The sequence below is a fragment of the Melanaphis sacchari genome, unplaced genomic scaffold, assembly GCF_002803265.2.
Source record: "Melanaphis sacchari strain LSU unplaced genomic scaffold, SCAv2.0 Contig311_pilon_pilon, whole genome shotgun sequence".
Lineage (NCBI taxonomy): Eukaryota > Metazoa > Arthropoda > Insecta > Hemiptera > Aphididae > Melanaphis > Melanaphis sacchari.
Window position 1 is genome coordinate 21,030 of NW_020271185.1, and position 13,245 is coordinate 34,274.

Genomic DNA, 13,245 nt, shown 5'->3' on the forward strand with positions numbered 1-13,245 from the left:
ATACACACAGTTACACATCCATCGCACACTAATATTCAATAGTCTTACTCGGCAAACCCGTTCACTTCTATTGAATTCCTAAAACAAATATACACACATACACAGGTCAGTCGGTGTGTGACCGGACAAGCGTGCGAAGTATTCGGTGACCGGGGCGTGCATTTTTCATAATTATATGCTCTCGGTTCTAACATGTGTAAAACTTTATTCTTAATAAGAATGTGTTTCATCGTTCATAGTGTTGGTACTTTCTTCATCAACAACTATCATGAAAACAGTTCGTATATATAATGATATATTGATATATATATATGTTACGGTAAATGATGTTAAATGGAAATTAACGTTATTCACCGGTTATTAACGTTATTTACCAAATATATAGGTATTTATCGTTATAAACTGGATAATCACGTTAATGACCAAATACACAGGTAATTGATGTTATAAACCAGATAAGCGCATGAATCTCAAATACTACAATTTGAAAAATTATGTAAGTACCCAGATATTTTTAAAAATAGAATAAATGCATTATTATTTTTTATTTATTTTTACAAGTTTTACTCCCATGACATTTAATATAACATAATTTTTCAGCCCCAAGGTAAGCACAATGCTTATTATTATTACAACTAGTCTTGCAATGACAACGCTGGTACCTTCGAGGGCTCGCAACCGAATTATTACTAGCTACTTCCCTCAGTGTCAACTGTCTACCATCTGCTAATTTTATCACATTGTCCATGTCTAATAGATTTTATTTGCAAACAGCTATTTTTGGCATGTGAAATAATACAGTGGATTCCGCTTAATGTGGCCACCGGTTAATATGGGCATCCGCTTATTGTGGGCAAACATGTCTGGTCCCAATACAAATGTATATTAACAATGTCAAATAAAACCGCGTAATATGGACACTCGATTCGGTTTATGTGGGCAATTTTTTTTATCATAGCGTTAGAATATACACATAAGTATTTAAAAACGATTAATTTAATCGGGTTCCGTCGTATCTATGAGATTGTGTTTATCGAAAGTAATAAAAATCATTACCATTCAAATAAACAAATTTCGCCAAAGAGAGGCGAAAAAGTGCATTGATTTCTTGCAGAAGTTCTTCATGCAAGAGGGAAACGAAAATAGTCCGTCTGATAAACTTGAAGCGTGTGCCTATTTTGTCAACCAGATCCATACTAAACAGCTTAGACAACGAAAAATTACAACGTTTTGTATACCTTCTACATCCAAAGATTAATTTTATTTAATATATTATATGTATTTAGTTTTATTTATATATCTAGTAATTATTTAAAATTTTTTTCAATCATATGATAATACAAATATATTTTTTTATTATAATTTTTTTTTTTTTTTTACTAATTTCGGTTTTTATGGGCAACCGCTTAATGTGGGCAAACAGGGCTGGTCCCAACGTACCCACATTAAGAGGAATTCACTGTATTTAAGAAAACTATATTCCGTATTTATAAAATAATAAAACAAATTTTAATTTTAATAGTATATTTTTTCATTAAGAATTAACTTACAGAGTTTGTATAAATCATGTTCAACTTGAGTGACAACTAATAGTATATTTTGCATAGAACCACGAGCTCTATTAACGTTTGGTATAAATACACATACAGTTAAGCCTATTTCAAGCTGAGGAAACTTTTCTTTAGAAAATTTCATCATTTCCTCTCCTTGTTTTTCTAAATTTTTTTTTGAATTTTTACATGCAATACAAATATTTTCTTGGCAATCATCAAAAAAATATTTAAAATAATTTTCAAATATTTATATTTTAGTTTTATTTTTGTTATATTTAAAATTCGGAAATTTATCGTTAAATAATTAAAAAATATTTAAGTACCAAGTTCCGAATTTTTTTCTGCGATTTCTATGATTTAATTTCCGATTTTGTCTTCTTTGATGATTGGTTCTTTGGTTATTTTTTTAAATCTTCCGCAATAACCTCTTTTATTTTATAATCAGATCAAAATTTCCCAAATCATACAGTTATTAACGTTATTCACTAGAAAATAACGATAATTCCCACATTCGTAGGTAAATAACGTTAATAACCGGCGAATAACGTTAATTTCTGATATAACATCATTTACCGTAACATATATATCAATAAAAGCAATTATCATTATGTTATTATGATAATTATATAATTTATCACTTTAAAATAAATAAGCCTACAGAATGAATTGTTGTTTAAATAGTATATTTATCAAATTACCCTAATATTTAGTAGGCATATAATTTTTTTTAGGCAGAACAAAAAAATTCTTCGAATATAATTTGAAAGTTATTGACGATTATAAATCTAGTACGTATTCTATTGTACAATAATTATTAATAATATTTTATAGTAATTAGTTAAATTATAAAATATCAATACAGTGCGTGTGATATGTAGATAACTTTCGTGTTTACATATTTTCCTCCACCAGTCCAGCGTTCAGTACTTTTAGACATATCGTTGCATCTAACCCATTTATTATTGAGTATGCTTAATAATTAATGTATAAGGTCTTTAAGTGATAGATGAATCATGATGGCAAATCACATCCTCTTAATTTTGTGATTTACTATCGACCATAATTATTGATACAGATAATTAATTAGTCACAAAATTGTTTATTTCATTATTAAAATTGTTCCTAAGTTGAATTTGAAAATACAAATATTAGCTGGAAATTAATATTTTTATTCTCTGTTCATGATTTGCCTTTCTATTATACGTACCACAACTAACACTTTCTATTAACACTTCTTTGAACATATCATCAAACATAAATTATATTGTCACTGAATTTGTTCAATTTGTAATTGAAAGTTGTTCATTTATTTAGTGTTTTTACACATTGTATGCCATTATTTATCAATACAAGGGGTGAATTTTAAACATATTTATAGCAACATAAACCTAATTATTTATACATTTTAACTGTATTAAATTGATTCATAATTAAGGTTTTTGTTTTTAGAAATGGATTCATTAAATATTCAATCTTGGTGTGATAAACATATCCGCAAATTAATGAAAAATGATAATTAAATATTTAAACTATCGACACTGCTATTAAAGTCAACTGGATATATCAAGCCTATTCATGATAACATTGAAACCATTGAAAAATAAACTCATGATAATAAAAAATATGTAAACATTTTTAAATATCTTATGTGTTGAAAAAATTAATATTCAAACTCAACGGAACCCACTTTAATTGTATTTTTAATATTTACTCTTAGGTTCTAAGAGCTTGTCAATTATAGATTATTTATCTAATTTTTGTGTTTTGTTTTTTTTTTTTTTTTTTGATCAGAGGGGGCATGTAAAAAACAAATTGTTATATAATCGGCTATTAAAAATTAAAAATTAGAATTAATTTGAAATTTGACATCAATCAAAATAAAACATTGGTTCTATTGTTAAGTTTGTTTTTAGTGTACATATAAATCGAGTTCATATCTTTCATGGATGTTGTGAAGTAAACGTTCCTTACGAGCGGTTGACGCTTGACTTCTAATAAATAATTAAATTATAGTTGACCGAAGTGTTAATGGTTCTTAACAAATAACATACAAATCATAAAAAATATTTATATTATATTTATATAAATATTCTACGAATTTAAGAATAACAAAAAAAAAAATTATACCAGACATCTCCACCACACTGTCACCGCAAACGAATTCGCCAGTAACTCTTCGCAGAGGAATCCGACAGCCGCACACGTCGTTCAAGTGTGTCCAACATGCAGAACGAAAAACCGAATCGTCCAAAAATGTGTTCCAAACGCAGGACAAACCCGAGGACCAACAAATCGCGATCCACGTCCACAAAAGAAGACAGTCACGCAATCGCGAGGAGCTGAACAGCAGTGGCAAAAACAACCAGAAGAAAAAGGTGTTTATGACCGTCACATGCGGATTTTCGAAAAAAAGACGACGAACAAGCAAAACCAAAAACCACGCATCAACAAGCGGCTTGTATGGCGGCCTGGCCGACCGATCTGGACCACGGGATCATTGGAACTAACATAAGTGTTACTTAAACAGATGTATTAAATTCTAAGTTGAGTGCTCTTTGAAATCTGCATTTCCTACTGGTAAAAAGCATCCCGGTTGGGATCAAAAATTTGCTTAGCTTAGCTTGCTAGAATCCCTGTTTGAACCCTTTTTTAAATTCCTAAGTTCATGAAATTGGTTCCTAGGTGTTACCTCTGCAACAAATTTCAAGTCTACAAGTTTGATTGTCATAACTACGATTCGCTACACACTTGCACACACAGTCTTGCCTTTAATTAAAATGTTATACTTTTTTGAATGAAATTGATTCGGAGCCCAAACCAGTCTTTTTATTAAAATTAACAGGGTATGAAATACCCTCTCAAGATTTATTCTTCCGGACAAAGTCTCAAAAATATCGAGGATCGGCTTTTAGCTTACACTCAGTTTGATTAAAGAACGGTGAATAGCAACTTTTGAATTCAAATTTAAACGTGCCCAGAGATTAGAACACTCGTAATAATTTCTGGAACAACCGAACACCTTAAATTTGGCATTAGCATCTTAGAACATATTATCTCAGGATAGCATGCACAAGAGAAATATGTCAGAATACTCTATAAAAATGTGATCAGTGTCTATGAAATCAACAAACCACATTTTGAAATAAAAGACTGATTTAAATAATTTTTTAATACGAGAAAATTTAATACATATTATTGTAAACTCATTGCATAAATTATGTATTTTATTAGAGTTAATGAGCTCTCAAATACAGATTAATTATATTCATGTGTTTAAAATGTTTAAATACTATGATATATAAGACGGCACGGTCACTACGGACCGGCGTCCTGAATAAGAATATATAATTCGTGTGTTTTAAAATATGTTTTTCTGTATTTTCGTTTAATAATTACATACATATAATTTGGAGGCAGGAGTCACGGGTGCGACGGCCGGCCTACAGAGACGGACCTTCGCGGTGATAGCCCGGCGCGACCGGCAGATGCTCGGCCCTAATACAATGCGAGAGATTTGGGGAATGCAGACGTTCGCATTCGCCGCGGGGACGGGGTCCGTATATCACACCGCGTTACTCGCAGGAAGCGGCTACTGTGATATACAAGACCCGGGTTTCGACACAACTTGAGCAAGTTAACGGGGGAGGGAGGGGACTTGTGGGGCGGTGTAGGTGTCTGACCGGCGGCGATGCTTGAGGGAGTCCGTACCGAGCTCCTGATAATCGTAATCGTGACTTGATGTCGTCGGGTCCGTGTAATTCTCTGGTAAAAGTAGTCGTCGAGTCCTGTAAGTTCACCAGTAACTGTAGTCGTCGGGTCTGGCAGTAGGGTCTTCGAAACTTTAGTAGGTAGACTTGTTAGTAGACTTGACTGAATAATGGTTGATTGAAGACTGATTGCCGTAGTGTCGTAGTGCCCGGTATATAAAGCGCTTCCCGTACCGACTAGTAAACTACGTTTTGCCGCCGTGCACGAATGTGTTTACGTTCGGTACGGGAAATGGTGTCAGTTCTAGGGCTGTGGGGTTGGTGTCATTGGATGCATGACGGTCCCCCCTACATGTAGCCCCAGTTATTTAGACGTGGGACGACTTACGGCTCCGCATTGTGAGCGCGAAGTTATCCCCGTGGTTTGTGCGAACGTATCGGGCTATGATTGATGGTCTTGAAAAGGACCGTTTTGCGTCGTGTAACGGCGTACCGTTACAGATATAATACATTTTTAAAAATCAATTTATATAACTTCTGTACCTTAATACTGTCCTTGTTGTGTAAACCTCCATGATCTAACATTAAACTAAACCACCTTTTGGACCGTATTGGAAAAAAAAATTACCCCATATACTCATATGGGTGAGTCACTATTTCGAAGAAATATGGAAAGTGAAAACCATACGTAAGATCAAAGATGAGACATAATATAGACGACTCTACACTAACTGTACACATTGTATTTATGAAATGACTCAAAGCTTTGGCATACAGTGATTGCGAATTTAATACAAAACGTTTTAATTGTCGATACACGAGTAAAAACAACCACTTTGGCTTAGGATCTATAATAATTATGTGACTTGGTATTGAATAAATATTTCCGTATCTCATAGATTTTGTGTTTGATTTTAATTCAATGATAAACCTTAACAAATGATCAGTAATTAATATTGTTGTACTCTAAATATTTAAAAGTACCTTGTTTTATATTCTATAAAAAAAATAAAAATTAAATAAATAATATTCATTAATAAAAATAGTATCTATTTTTGTCTGTAGACATGACAACATTTAGACCAAATACTTGGTGTAAGAATTATATTTCTGAATAAATTAAAAGAAAAAATGGAGATGATTAAAAAATCAACACTATTTTTTAGATAATTGAATAGATCAAGCCCACTAATAAAGATATCAAAACCATTGAGTAAACCAAATGAATATATTATGTTAAAATCATTTAATTAATTATCTTGTATGCTAAAACTTAAAATAAATATGTTTAACACCTGTGGAACCCATTTTTTTTTTTTGTATTGTTACTATTCACTCTCAGGTTCCAAGGCATGCTTGTCAGTTAAAAATTATTTATCTATATTTTTTTCTTTTTTGGAAGGAGTGGGCTTATAAAAAATATGGTTGTTATAACTATCACGTTTTATTGTTATCGCAATTTGTAATGTTTTTAAATTAATAAATTTCAATGTTTTTTTATTATATTCTGCACTTATACCGAGCATTTTTTTTTTGTATTTTACATTTTTTGCGCGGTTTATATTAATATAATTATCATGGTTTATGTATGCCTTGTGAAAGGATGTATACATTTGTTTAAGTATATCACGAAGAACTCGAAGAAGTGTTAACTGTTTAACTTTCCTTAAGACGAATCTATGTAAGTTGCACGTTAGCTATTATTAATTATTAATACTTATCAATAATTGTATCTAACTAATACTATTATTTTAGGTCCAAGCAATGGTTGATAAATTGTAATCGGAAAGATTTAATTGGAAAATCATTGGAGTAGGTACTTCAAGGTTTATTCAGATCATTTCTTGGAAGCTGCAGAAAAAAAGTTCTATTACCCCATGCTGTTCCTACTGATTTCACAATGATTACTAAAGAAGATTTTTGCAATACTACGACATGCCTAGATTCAAGTATTCCTAATCTAATATCTAATGTTCCAGTTTCTACAAGTACTCCATTAAACCAAAAGAAGTAATTTTCTAATTCTTGTTTATCATTTCAAAATACATCATCTTTAACTGATCAATAAATACATTCCTCATCGACACAAACAACTCAATATCTTATATTACATACACCTAGAAAACAAAAATATAGAGCTCAACTTCAAAAGATTAAAAATAAAATATATGTTCAATTAGAACAGAAATTTGAAGCATTGAGTCAAGAAGTACATAAAAAAGTTGTGCAAATGAAACAGATGTTTCTTCAGTTGAATTATTTAATCGATTTGTTGAAGCGCAATAATTACCTCCTAATCTGAGCATGGTTATTAAACAGCTTCATCAAAACAAGACTTAGAAGCTCAATGTAAGACCATTTGAAAGCATTATTAGCCATAAGTATTGAATAGGAATCTGTTTATAATATAAAAACCAAGTAGATAGGCATATGGAATTGTAAAAATAACTTTATAATTTAATGTGTTGTATTATTTGTTATTTTTAAACTTTTTCATTAATAAACTATTTGAAATAACATAACATATTTTCTAATTTAAATCTTTTTTATTAATGATGATTAAATTGTATTTTTTTCACACCTATTTAATTTTAATAGGTAAATATTTTATTTCAGTCTTAAATAACATTAATGGTTTGCTTTATGTTCTAACATTCCTTTAACTTGACAATTGATATATTTTATAGTAAGTAACAAGGGTTTTCTAAATTATAGATGTTTACATATTTATATAAAAATATACAGGTGTTTATGTTGTAATACTTATTACTATGAGAAAAGAGTCATACATATAGGTAGGTATAGACGTAGTATAAATGTAATATGTAAAAACTATAATTTTACAATTTGCCATGGAGGTCTGGATACAAAGGTTTTTCAAAAATCACGTACTTAAGTGAATACTTTTCATGATCAAGGACACAAATTATTATATTTAATTGTTTCTATATAATTTCTCTAAAAGACAAAAGAGAGTAATTTTATTATAATTGCGAATCTGTAGATTAGATTACAACAATAAAATTATATCAAATTTAGTTAAAGCTTATAGAGAGATAATATAAAATTATTAAAATTAAATATTTAAAGAAAAAATATAATTTTTAGAGCAATACATTTAAGTGTATTAATTTCTTTGGGGGCATATTTAACTGCATATTTTTAATTTTTTAATACATAAGCGCTTATTTTTAAATGTATGAAAATCCTTGCTCTACTTATGATAAACATAATTATTTTTTGTTGTTGTAAATATGTATGTCAAAATACTTTTAAAAAAAGTGTTCAATGTCTATAAAATCAATAGGACTACTATATAAAAAAATGTAATGCATAAATTATCTATCATCCATATTGTATTAATATTATAATTGATTATTTAAATATTGTGGTAACATACAATCTAAAAATCAATCATTATAAATTATAATTTACGTACCTGAACTGATAAATTGAAGTAAATTATATGTATAATACTGTATAAAGTATATAGTATCGCTATAATATTTAATTTAGAAATAATTGAGAATGTAGGTACGTAAAACAAATAGCAGTAAGTTAGTAAAAAATAATACAATAGTTGTAAATCGGAAATAATAATATGTGCCTAATACTTAAGTTATTTTCGTAAAACCTTTTTTGGCGGGAGCCGTTTGGGATCTGACGGCTCAATCGGGTATCACCGACTCGAACGTGCTGTGGCCTAAAAAACGGTTTATTCATAAATGAAACAAACACCAATGATGTTTATTATGTTTATGATTATTATTCTTCTAGAATAAAATAAAAAGAAAAGGTATGTGTGATTTTATTTCTTATTGTTTGTATAATAAAGTTGTGTCAAAAAAAAAATATATATATATATATATTTATAAAGACATTTTAATTATTAATACTCCACGTAAGTCAAACGCAAATCAATATAATATACTATATCTTTTTGATTTTTTTTTTTTTTCTTAGTTCGTTTATTCGAGGCAAAAAATAAATTATTATTAATGTACACAAAATCAAAATTAATGAATTACTCAATGTATCATAAAAGAACATGCACTAATTATTTCTCAAGCAACTGGAGTGGGTCGTAATAATATAATATATTCATCAATTTCTGAATACAAGAAAACGGGACAATTTAAATCAACAAATAAAATAAAAAATAAAAAAGAAGTTACAGGATTTAAAAAAAAAATACTATTCGACAAGCTCTACATTATTTTTGATAGAAAAAAAAAAATGCTGGCTTACAAATAATTCTTGCCGAAGTTCATCAGAAAAAGGATTTACTGAATTTATTATGAACATATTTATATATTGCGTTGCAAAGATATTTAAATTTTGAATACACGAAAAGAGCTCTTAACAATAGAGACAGATGATAAATGGACAAAAAAAAATGTGGAAGCTATTAGGAAATGTTAATAACAAGATCGTCCAATACATTATTTAGGCTAAACGTGGGTGAATTTGTTCCTAATGATGTCATGCAAAATATGGGGTCAACTATTACAACCATTACAGGTGAAATTGGTTTTGGCATTGATCTTACAGAATAAATTGTTATTGTTTCTTGACTAATTATTGTTAATCATAATAATTTGTATTTATTATAAGATGAAAAACAGAAAAAAAATTATTTCTTTTTATTATTAACAACATAAACTAATGCGAGGCTAAACGAAAATATGTAAAAATTAAAATTAATTATTATTTATATTTCTGTTTAATTGGTTTGTAATTGGTTATTTTTTATTGGATTATGATATTATGTGTAATATATTATTATTATTTTTTTTTAATTGTGTATTACAAAAAAAAAATGAAATTTGTAATTATTAAACTACACCTTATTATTAGTTATTACACCTGATACGGTAAGGTAAGTTTCGTTACCATTTGTTCTTTATAGAAATAAATATACTTTAGTTGTAGGTTTTGTGTGTAGTTTTTTATTTATAAAATTAATATATTATTCAATATTTGTTCAATATATGGGAGGAGTGAGATTCGCGGGTGCGTAAGCGGCTGGATTGAGCCCAACAAATAAGTACAATTACTCCCGTTTTACCATTTTACTCACAAAAAATGCAACACGATTACGCTCCGTGAAATATAGGTATATACACTATTTAAAAATACAGTTAAAATGATAAACTCAACGTTGAAGTTAAAAGTTCGAGTTAATCAAATTCGACTATATTAATACATATCATAAATTTTACAATAATTATCTTTCCTAATTTTAAAAGGTTAAAAATTATTTATAACCTTGAAAACATTAAAAAAAAAATGTATGTAAATATGCCCAATAAATATCAAAATATACCATTGAACAAATTAAATATGTAATATAAAATACAAATATACAAAAATTTGAGATTTTAAAATTTTAATGAATCATTAAAACAAATTTTCATAGTTGAGTAGTATTGGAACATTCAACTAAAATAATTATAGCAAAGATAATTAAGTAATAGTGATAAGTTAAGAGGGCGTCACAGTAAAAGTGAAACGTATACAACGCTCAAGAGATGGCGTTGAATTTCATATCGCCGCCGTCGCGGTAGGCCGTAACCACGCCCATCGTGTACGCGACGGGGTCCGCGTGTTGTTATTGCGGGAGAGGTACATTATTATTTCACAGACTGTCGTTTAGAACGTTTCGCGTCAAACGTCATTACAGGCCGTTACGTAAATTGTCGCCCGTGAATTCTATACGGTGCGCTGACTCGCTACTACAGTACGTTTCACGAAACTAGCGACTCCGCAGTGGCGCTTCCGGTGGCAGATTTTCGTAAGGGTTTCTAAACGTGTGACATTTTTATTTATATTTTTCAAAAATCGTGCAGTATTTCTAATTGCCGCATATTGTGTGCAAGTTTGAGAAACCGCGGAACACAGAAATTTCGCCACTGGGTGCGCCACTGCGGAGTCGCTAGTTTCGTGAAACGTACTGTAGTGATGCGTACCTGAAGGTGGAATGGGACGGCGGAAGGTTGCAGGTAACAAAATAATATATAAGTGTCAAGTTTGAGAAAAAAACGGTATGTGCCGGTTTATTGTGTATTTAAAAAGTAAACAAATGCTGAACACAATGGTGAAAAACTGTGCGTGATCACTGTTGTCCAGGAAACAAAGGGTTCGCAGTACACACTCGAAAAAATAAAACTCGAGGGTATTAGTTCGCGTACGGCGTATGGTGAAAAACTAACTCTCCGGTCGTCGGACCGGTTCGCGGTATCGGCGGTCAAGACGTTCCGACGCCGTTATCGTGCGTCGGCGTCGTCCGTCGTCGTTGGCGGTTGGATAGAGAAGTCGTTTCGCGGTTTTCCGCGTAAAGGCCGTTTGAATTCAAACAGAATATTACGCGGGACTGCGTCACTAGCTCGCAAGTCGCAAACCTATTTTTTAATTAAAGCTCCTGTTTGCTTAAAAATATTAACCAATAAATTAAGCATACAAATTATTATACACCAGAACTCGATTTATATTTCTAACCCAATTACTTTTTAAAATACATGTAAAATAATAATTTTATTACGATTAAATAGATTTTTTAGTAAAAGTGCTACGTATTTTACGTTGTGACGTATAAATGACATGAAGCAATTTTTGTTCGATAATTTAATTTTTTATTTATTAATAACATTTTAAATAGTTCTGATTAGTAAATATTGATGTATTTACTTATTTTAATTTTAAACATAATACCTACATAAAATATGAAGTTGATTGTTGTAGACCGGAGTATTAAGTTATGGGTAATGCTAGAAAAAAATCCTGCTAAAAGCTTTGTACTCCACCCAAAGGTTTGATATAAAAAAGTTATATTAATACCTGTGTCAACAATAGTTAATACTAATTTTGCAACAAAGAATATTCCCATTAGCCCAGATACAAAAGTTCCAATTGTCGAATACCAACCCCATATTTTAAATAACTTATCTTCTACCATTTTTCCATGCGTGTTTTCACCTATCAAATATTTGAATTGCAGACCTTGGTTAGTGGTATCATATCCCATAGATTGTCTGATTATATTGTTCGTAGCAGCTTTCACTTCTTGCGGGAACAATATATGCTATTGGAAAGCTTTCATTGTATCCTGCGTATATATACCTGCATTCATAAGAAATTCCGGACTTTTATACGACCATGTCTAGGACATGGTCGGTTTAAGCCTTTGTGGTTTTTTAATTTCTTGAATATTTGGCAGAACGGCAAACCATTCACCGCCCAATTCGAACGCAGGTGGTAAAAGCACATTGCAGTCCACCTGTGTTCCAAATTGCTGTAAAATATGGGTTTTGGGCGCCATAAATAATGTTTTGTTGTTATACATATAATACTGGCAGTTCATTAAAACAATTTCTTTTTTGTGAAATTTCTACGTTGACTTTTTTACATTTTTTCAAGTAGATAATTTCACTGAATTTTATTGCGATAAACCCTGGTCCACCGCCCATTAAATATGCCAATTCTGAAAGACTAGAAGATGCTAATGTGAGTCGTTGCTCAAGTAATTTTCTGTCTAGCTCACATTGTTTAAGTAGTTTATCGTTATACAACGATGTAATAGTTGATTTGAAGAAATTTTCGACATAAACAAATTTTGTGTTTATGTAAGCTAATAAATCAGTATTTTGAGCAGTTATGGTTTTTCGTGTGAAATAATTAAAAAATGTAGGTTCTGTTAAAATTAATTACTGCATATGTTCAGTTCTGAATAACTGGGATTCCTGTGCAAGCGAACGTTTTTTTGACTTTTTTTAAAGCAAAGACTATTTTGTCAGTCTCCACAATATAAGTTTATGTATTTGAACTTTCATCAATAGTATTTGACGTAATTAATGACGCTGGTCCATTATATAGGACACTGAAATCGTGTTCTTCACAGTTTATGTTATTGTTCGCGCAAGTTGGTACAATATTCGGACACCCCCCTTGGTCGAGAAATCGTAGGCCGCCGTTCAGCTGGAACGCGC

The 13,245-nt window shown here is 30.4% G+C and overlaps 1 pseudogene; it reads left to right on the forward strand.

Moving 5' to 3' along the window:
* The first annotated feature begins 6,837 nt into the window (after window positions 1–6,837).
* LOC112596245 lies at window positions 6,838–7,297 on the forward strand (annotated as a pseudogene).
* Window positions 7,298–13,245: the final 5,948 nt, after the last annotated feature.